General features: G+C 40.0%; 1 protein-coding gene across 1 annotated transcript in view; it reads left to right on the top strand.

Moving 5' to 3' along the window:
• The first annotated feature begins 527 nt into the window (after nt 1-527).
• The window catches only part of LOC124266633 (troponin C, skeletal muscle-like), a 63,007-nt gene continuing 53,962 nt past the window's right edge, over nt 528-9,572 (top strand). The window contains exon 1 of the transcript XR_006895805.1: nt 528-629. The gene's annotated coding sequence lies outside the window, so the exon portion shown is untranslated. The remainder of the gene's footprint in view (nt 630-9,572) is intronic.

Raw genomic sequence — 9,572 nt, 5'->3', positions numbered from 1 at the left:
CATTTATAATATATTCAACAGTAACTTTTCAAATATATAACAATATTGGATCCTGCTACTCAGCCACGCATCACCATCCCCCTAGCTCCTCAAAAAACTAAAATAACAAATCAAAATGCGTTCCCACCTCACACAAAATAACAAGCAAAACAAATAAAGAAACAAACAAAATTAAACACCAACAAAAAATCAACTCGAAACGAAACCACTTATAGCAGTACATCCAACAATGTTTACAAAATTATTAACTCTTGAACCCAAAACACCGATACCACTAGACGTTTATGAACAATAATAGTGTAAATGTCTAACTCAGTCTATAAAAACAAGGACTTAACAGCCTCCATGTTAAAAAACCATAAACGTCAATAACAGCGATACGCACAATTACGGGAGGTTTGTGTAGCTTACTGTGCCTATTTACGAAGATATTGAAACTGTCAAAAGAGGTTTGCTCGAAACTAAACGCAGTGTTGCTGGATATTAGTTCAATCAAGTTAACCATGGTGTATGGCACTGCGCCATGCGGATCTGATTAGCTCCCTTGAAGATGTTCTCTACAAAATGAGGTAAAACGTTGAGCTAAACCTATCGACGGTCAGTTCCCAAGGGACGGTCTGACAGCCCAGGTAAGATCAGCTTCTGTTTCATTGATGTACTCGTCTGTGTATCTTGGTTACCATCGAGCTTGCCCACTGGCATAATACAGCTTACATATTTTAGACAGTACAGATTTCCATTGCTAGAGTGCTGCAGAGCAACTCGACCATTCCCTGTAGACATTGTATATAAGAAGACGTTACGTAATACGCTATATAGCAGATGTTCTTTGAAATAGTATGTAACATCTTGGGATGTTGAAGGATACTGTTTCCACATTATTATCCATATAGAAACTTCCGTATTATTTCTATGACACTCTAAACTGAACAGGTATAAGGAAATTGTTTAGGTATATCAGTATTCCCATCAAATACCTGGTACGTTAAAGGACATTTGGGTAGCCTAGTAGTTAATGCGTTCGCTCGTCACGCCGACGACCCGGGTTCGATTCCCCCCACAGGTACAATGAGTACCATTTCTTGTGTTCAACGTCGTGATATTGTGACTGTACTATGCCGACCGAATCATGAGCATCTGGTTAAGAATCAAGAATGAACGGAGTTTTGTGAAAAGGTGAGCGTTTCCTGCACCATCGATGGCCTTGGTCACACACATGCAAAGGCATGTCAACTATCACCTCGAAGAACATGGGAACATATGAAACAAGAGCACCGGACACCATTTTTGTCAGATGCGTCAAATTTGTCCTCCGCATGTATAAAATCTAACTCTAGCATAAGATCTGAACATAAACGTTCATGTTGCGTGTTTCCCTACATACCATCATGGTGTTGTGTCGTATGTGTTCATTCAAATATTTTCTGTTTTTATCACTGTTATTAGTGTGATAATAACCGCTGAACGCTTTATTGAGGCTTTGAATGCTGGAACTTTGACCAAACAACATATAAACAAGATACGTATTACTATTTCATAGTGATTCATAAACACATGCTGTCATCGTATCGCATGGTGAAAATCACTTGATTGTCTGGTTCAGACCCGATTTGTTTACAAACAGGATCATACAGCTCTAATATTGCAGAACGAAATATCTGTTCATGATATTAAAAGTGTGATATTGTCACAATTGTACAATGGACTCTGCTTTTGCAAAATATTCTTATGAATATGGAAAGGGTTTTGTCTCTTCTATTTGAGATCTGCGAAGAAAGGCTGTTGTCGATTGTACCTCGATATTCGAGCTGGATCACCTTGAATACATGTTACAGTGTATGAAATGTACAAACATGTTTGTTATGATGAATGTAATGACTCAACTTCACTTGATAAACTCCTGCACAGATACCAATGACGACTCATTTTAACGAAACCCAGTCCGTTCCTGAGGTCAAAGAAGGTTTAAGAATATTGCACTTTTGTGGGTGGGGCTTCTTGAGCTGAAGCAACGTTCATAGGGACAGTCCACTGCTCTGTCAGAGTTTAACCCATCTCAGATACAATATACTGAGTCCTTGTTTTAGAATGTACAATATCGACAGCCAGGCGGAGTAACAACAAGTACCATCTTGTAACATTGTTTGGTATGACGCCACTGGCATCGAACCAGCTTCATCCTCTCTCCGGACAGAGGGTGTATTCTCTGGATCACAGAGACTGTCCATTAATATGAAGACCGGTGTTCTTAATATGTGTAGCATCAATAAATCTGCCGTATGCCAGCTCACGGTCTTCATTAAGTCTGTCATCACTATCAGGACCATCTGGCTACTTCAACTGACGGCTCTGACAGTAACAGACAAACGACCTCGACTGCAACAACCACGACAGTCTTTAGCACATCGTTAGCCTCTTTTCACCAATGTCAACATTTTTCTAAACATTTTCATCTGTAGGTCCAATTAAACCTCTCCCACTGGAACAACCTACTTTTCGGAGTCATGACACGTCATTATTGTGTCTTCGACACAGCTTCATTAGACACAAGCTTCCAGAGCGCGGTAAATTCTTGACCATGGATGTGGCACCGAAAAAAAGCAATTAAGAATATTTTGGTAAAGAACCTGTTACCCTAATTTCCATTAACTCTCTATTACCGTATTTAACAAACTGGGTGTAAACTTTTTAGAGCCTAAACTACCGATGGCTTTTAGAGCCACTGATACATCATTGTGAATAGTAAAATACACTATTGTGTAAGATTTGGGCAACTGTACACAACTGCAATAGTATCTCTGTTTTATGATGAACCAGGGTTTATATGACGTACAGACATGATAGAGGATATTGATAATCTGAGACACAGTAGAAGCAGCAATACCATAATACAAATTGTCCTCTCCGATTGCTCTTTCCCATCATTGTATGCATATTTGTGCAAAATTTTGATCTGAGTATGGATCAAATGTTTGCAGCATTTATATTTTACTAGTTTTTTCTCCGGTGCTTTTTCTCAAACTTGGGTTCACGTTTACGTCGGTTAAAGGTCACATAAACCCTAGGGGGTACAAATACATAAATCACTAACTGGCATCGTTATAAATGAAACCCCGTCATTAAAACTACTCATTTCGACCTTTAATTGACTTAAATCGACCTTTTTGACAACAGTGCACAATTCTAACCCGCGAACGAAATTTCAACCAATCAGAGCGGCGCGCATCTGTGACGTCATATGAGGAATAGCTTTGGGGGCCGATGCAGAATTCATCTACATTTTAGGGGTTAAATTATCTTGTTTACAGGCTTGTATAAACCTGAAATCGTGACAATTGTTGTGGAAAATTAAAGCTATATGTTCTCACAATCTACTGTCATTTAATTTTGTCTCCTGCTTTGTCTAGTTTCCGAGTTACAACTTGTTTTCATAGACGATTCTGTCAAAATCGATTTGTGTCGTTAGGCCCTATTTGTATAATGACTGATCCAAATTGATCCCATTTTACCTCGATAATTAATCATGTCATGTAAAAATCTGTTTGTATTCTCAAAACAGTGTCGGCCCATAAGTTTTCACATGCAATACAGCAATTAATACTCCCTTGTTGTTACCTGTGTTAGGTGGTATAAACCTACACGTTATTTGTCATCATTCACTTGATGGTCAGTTAATGAATTTATAACAGGTATAATTATTGGTAACACACTTAGATTACCCGACAAAGGTTCCCATTTGGCATTTCTTGTGTCTGGAGTAAATATTCAACATTATAAACATCGATCAAAGGATTAACCGATAACATGCTGATTGATTAATTACTTTTATCTTACACAGCGGAATTGTCAAAGGTAGTGTTTATGTATGTAGATTTACTAATCTATACTGAATACACTCTGTCGTGTCGGTGTCTGCGTAAAACAACGTCCTTCTTTCAAAGGATTAACCGGCAATACATTGATTGATTGCCAATTATTGGCTAACTAAATTACTGTTTTAAAGAAAGGCGGACATTATGCAATTAGTTGCCAGGTGTGCTATCTTGGGTGACCAATGAGACTATACACCAATACCTGAAAAGATTTATCACTTTTTCGTATATTAAACTGTTAAAAGACACATCATTTGGAACAGTTTTGTGGATATTGATGGATACATTCCTCGAACAAGGTAATGGCCTGATATTGTTCCTATAACTTTAATCTGTTTTAATTTTAATATTTGCATTTTGTTTTATTCATTTGTCGTAGCATTCAACAGAATCATTGTTTTCGCCGTGAAGTGTAATGAGACAGATAACATGCACTAGGGTGTGTGTGCGAATTATGATTCACATTGGCAAACTATCAAATGTCTAGATATTACAGTTCCGTTATAAATTCACTATAAGTATCAAGCAGATCGTCTGCTTTTTATTTAGTTTCAAAATGCATACAAGTATGATAATAAACTAATTAGGATTATAAGACCAAATATACAGACGCACATTAACTAGTATCTACATACTGGTGATGGACATTAACCATGGGAATGTAGAAGGAATTTGTCGCGCAGTATTGTGACTTCGACCCCACCTCGCTTCCGTGGAAGAAATCGTTATGTTATAAGTTGTGTCATGCAAAATCCGTTTGGTTATGATTCCAATACATATTTAACTACGAGTAGAAAGTAGTTTTGATTTTCTAACTTGATGAAAACAAACTATAATCTCATTAATTCTAACAGATTTTTTTATTTTAAAAATGGCGGCGCCCTGTCGGGAACATCCGCCAGTCTGAGGATAAATGGTATTTAGGTTTGTTTTCACCGAGTTACTAAAATCAAAACTACTTTCTACTATTAAGTAAAATATGTATTTTATTGATGGCCAATAGGTTTTGCATGACATAGCGTATAACATAACAATTTCTCGTGGCAGCGAGGTGGGTGGAAATATAATACTACTTACAATATTATTGTTACTTCGACCACAAACTCACTTCCGAGGAAGAAATCGTTATGTTACAAGTTGTGTCATAGAAAATCTTTATGGTCATCAATCATATGCATATTTTACTAGAATTAGTAAGTAGTTTTGATTCTTTAACTTCCGTGAAGCGATCTGAACACAAGTAAGATATCGTTTCAGGTTTCCACAACGCTCGCTTCGCACTCACAAACATAACCCATTTAGCACGAACTGTGGGGTCCTGTGGAAATCTGTGCATGGGGACACCATCGCCCGACCCCTAGGAGCAATTCACGAGAAAGCAACGATTCGGCATGTCGTCGTTGATGTCGAAATCATCAAAATGATGAGCGTGCTACACATTTTCTATACAACTAACTGAAAATCGTTCCTCATATGACGTCACTGCAGTGCTCTGGCGACAGAGTTACGTAACCTGTCTGTGGTTTCGTTGGCGGGCGAGAGGGAGACAGGCGACTTTTTGGCCACTTTTAATCGCTCGGTATTAATTAACCACAAGTTTTAAAGAATAAATTTGGTGTTCCGCATAAGACTAACCACAAATCTTTCATATGTAATGGTTAAAAGAGTAACAAAAACAAAGTTTAGTGGTTCTTTAATGTAGGACTAAGGACCAGCTGTGACGTTGACGTTACCTAGCGTCTTAGTATGCCACGATTGAGTGCTGCCGACCGAAATATCGCCATTGGTCGTGTTCAAGCCGGAGAAAGTTTTGGAACTGTTGCACGGCACCTAAATGTTCACAAAACAACGATATCCCGACTTTGGAGCCGCTACAACAACTTCAATTTGACCAACGATCGCCCGAGAAGTGGAAGGCCAAGAATCACGACCCCTTCAAGATCGGTACATCCGGGTCCATCACCTGCGTAATCGGCATGCCCTACCAACCGTGACTGCCACACAAATACCAGGTTTGAGGAGAGTGTCAGCTCAAACGATTAGGAACCGTCTGAAAGAAGCGGGTTTACGTGCCTGTAGACCAGTTGTTGGACTCTGTACTACGCCCCCTACATCGACGCCGACGACTCAGGTGGTGCAACAACGTAAGGATACGGACTTTACAAACTGGAGGCGAATCTGGTTTTCTGATGAATCACGTTTTCTTTTGCAACGTCACGACGGAAGACAGCGTCTGTATAGGAGACGTCATAAACGTTTTGCGCCCATCTGCGTCCGACAGGGGACAGATTTGGCGGAGAAAGCGTCATGGTTTGGGGAACCATCTCATACAACCAGAAATCAGACTTGGTGATCGTTCCAGGGAACCTGACAGCCCAACGTTACATCAACCACGTGTTAGAGCTTCACCTTCTCCCGATTATTGACCAACAGACACAGATTTTTCAACGGGACAACGCCCGGCCTCATACTGCACGTGCAACAATGAACTTTCTGCAGAATTCCAACGTCAATGTCTTGCCATGACCCTCTAAATCACCAGACCTCAACCCTATTGAACACCTGTGGGATACTCTGGATCGACGCGTACGTCAACGTCAGCCGCCGCCACAGACGCTGCAACAGCTCGCCGTTGCACTGCAGGAGGAGTGGAGAGCCATTCCCAGGAAAGAATCCGGCGTCTTATCCGTTCTTGTCCAAGGAGATGCCGTGCAGTGATTGCAGCGCGTGGTGCTCATACGAGATACTGAGAAAGACGCCCCCTGGTGACAAACTGGTGTCTGTGAGATGACTTTTTGAAATGACAATTTTAAACATGCCCATCTGGGCTATTATTCTGCCAAATTTCAGACTTCTGTCTTAAAGAATAAAAATGCCGTGTCGTCCTAAAACTTCAGATCAAAATCTCTAAAATACAGGGGTTGCGTTTTTTTTTTTGACAGAGTTTATATGTGAGCACATCCAATGTCGACAATACATCACATCATCTATCACGGCTGAGTTGTTGATATTAGTAATGTTTTATATGATCTAATATCATGTCAGAAGTGCAACTGATCAATATACATCATGTCTATATTGAGTACACTTTTATGTCTTTACTTTTGCCATGTTTGTGATTTATCAATAACGTACTTTCAGAGATCGCCCCTTGCTGAAAGGTTTCATCGCGGTTTCAAAATTCAAGGCATTGGTAGAGCTTTAGTATCATGACGTTTTATGGTAGAAATATGAAGGAATCAGGTAAACATTATGCTGGTGCAATTCCTTTTTCTCACTTTCCGTAGCATTATTCAGGTGGACAGTTGGCTTGTGCTTCTCACGGGTATCAATTGGTGCTGTCGATATCTGATACTGCTAATTATAAAAACATATAAATGTATTATAGTACAATTAATTAGGCTTGAATTATGCTTTCAGCAGGGATGTTTTATGGCTATGGAAAGATGTTGTACCTCTCATTTACTTACTATATTTATGGAAGAACACGAACATGAAAAGGCTTGCATTATCGTAGCATACTGTTTCTTCACAACACATCATAAGTGGTCGGCAACCATAAAGAATCTAATCTAAATGCACAAAAATGAACGATATAATTACACGGTCCCTTTTAGTTCTGGGAATCCATTTCTCCAAGAACGTTCCTCGCTGTTACAAGTCGCATGCAAAGACAAAAACAACATTTAATACAATTTTCCTTACGAAAACGCGTTAAACTATTGTCCGGAGACTCGCAGTTTGATTCCGTAAAAGTATGTGATAATATTTTATAATGGAAAGGAAATGCCTGACATGGATGCGTATATTTACAAGTAGTGTAAGAAATGTTTGTTTGTTGCTAAACATCCCATTCAGCAATATATCCAGTTACATGACGAGGTTGTGTAAATATTCTGCTCTGGACCCGACAATCCAGTGATTGACATCATGACCATCGATCTATACAATTGGGATAGAATGACATGCACGAATCATGGTGGGGTAGCCTAGTGGTTACAGCGTTCGCTCGTCACGCCGAAGACCCGGGTTCGATTCCCCACATGGGTACAATGAGTGAAGCCTATTTCTGGTGTCCCCCGTCATGATATTGCTGGAATATTGCTAAAGGTGGCGTAAAACTAAACACACTCACTCATGAATCAAGTCAGCCAGCCTTGCCACCCAATCCTGTTTACCGTCAAGTACATGCATTGGTTGCTGAAGATCACTTCCAACCCGGATCTTCATGGGGGACAAGCACCGGCTGTTGAAGGCCAATTGTAGGCTTGATCTTCCGGGGCAAATGAGTTGGGGCGTGTGAGTATGGCTGTATGCTGTTTTTAGCAATGTGCCAACATGAAGTGAAAACCTTGACCACAAACGATACAAAATTGCATGCAGAAGACGACCTTGGCCTGCCGCTTGTGTACTTTGAAGTCTGACCAGTAACTGATTGCTCGACCACACTGGATGTCTGACCACTTCCCATCATCCTTCCGTCCATCTACACATGGATATTGAACTCTTCACAGGGCGGGTCTTCCTTAATATGTAGTTGAGAGGTAACACCTGGCTACCGACACCTATATAAGCTCCATACACACTCTGTTCTCGCGAACTGTGTAAACAGGGGTATTTTCGAAGACAAAGGTCGTGTGTGTCACATTTCTGTATACAAATATGTCTTACTAAATTTGATTAAGCCATCACGTGATAGGTCATATGTGCTGTAGACATATGAACAAGCAATATTTGTGTGATGAATTAACATAACCAAACATATAACAAAACGTCATCATAACTCTTTGCCAGACACAAATATTGCGTGTTGACAACGTTGGTCAATGTGAATAATAACAAGTGACATCATGAACAACGATCTACCCAATTTGGATATGATGACATGTGTCAAACCAAGTCAACGAGCCTGACCAGCCGATCCCGTTAGTCGCCTCTTACGACAAGCACGGGTTGCTGAAGACCAATTCTAACCCTGATCTTCACAGGTAGTCTTTGTAACTGAAAGACTAATTATAATCTGAATCTTCACGAGTTTGGGTATGAGTAAAACTTGTCAAGATAAAAGTGTATACGTTGTCAATAGATTTTCATATTTTGTTTTACCGTTATAATGTTGTTTAAGAGCTGATATTACACTGGTATGTGATTTAGTCAAGATTTTGATGTTACTGTTACTGTATGATGTGTAAATTACAAATGTGTCTTTGCTTTGAAAACATTGATTATTATGTTAAATCTCAACGCCGTGTCTTTACATTATCGGAACGGTGGGGTAGCCTAGTGGTAAAAGCATTCGCTCGTCACGCCGAAGACTCGAGTTCGATTCCCCACATGGGTATAATGTGTGAAGCCCATTTCTGGTGTCCCCTGCCGTGATGTTGCTGTAATATTGCTAAAAGCGGCGTAAAACTAAACTCACCCGGTCTTTACATTATCGGGCTCGATCGATGTTGTCATGTTGCTGCAGATAAGCAACGACAAGCATGGGTTGCTGAATATCAGTTTTTACCCAGATCTTCACGGGTCGCTTAGAAAAGTACATAATCCAAACTCATATAATTAAAGCTTGTACCGTTAGATTTGTGAATGTATTCGTGGCTGAAGCTACCCGGCAATGCCTTTCGACAAAAATATAGGGTCAGATCTACTGGAATTGTTGGATGTGTGAGCGTCTGGCTGGGTTTGGTGTGAAACAGC

This window comes from Haliotis rubra, unplaced genomic scaffold (genome assembly GCF_003918875.1).
Source record: "Haliotis rubra isolate DU_JTF1 unplaced genomic scaffold, ASM391887v1 Scf127, whole genome shotgun sequence".
Classification (NCBI taxonomy): Eukaryota; Metazoa; Mollusca; class Gastropoda; order Lepetellida; family Haliotidae; genus Haliotis; species Haliotis rubra.
The sequence above is the reverse complement of the archived record's forward strand: the minus strand, read 5'-3'. Positions and strand labels throughout refer to the sequence as shown.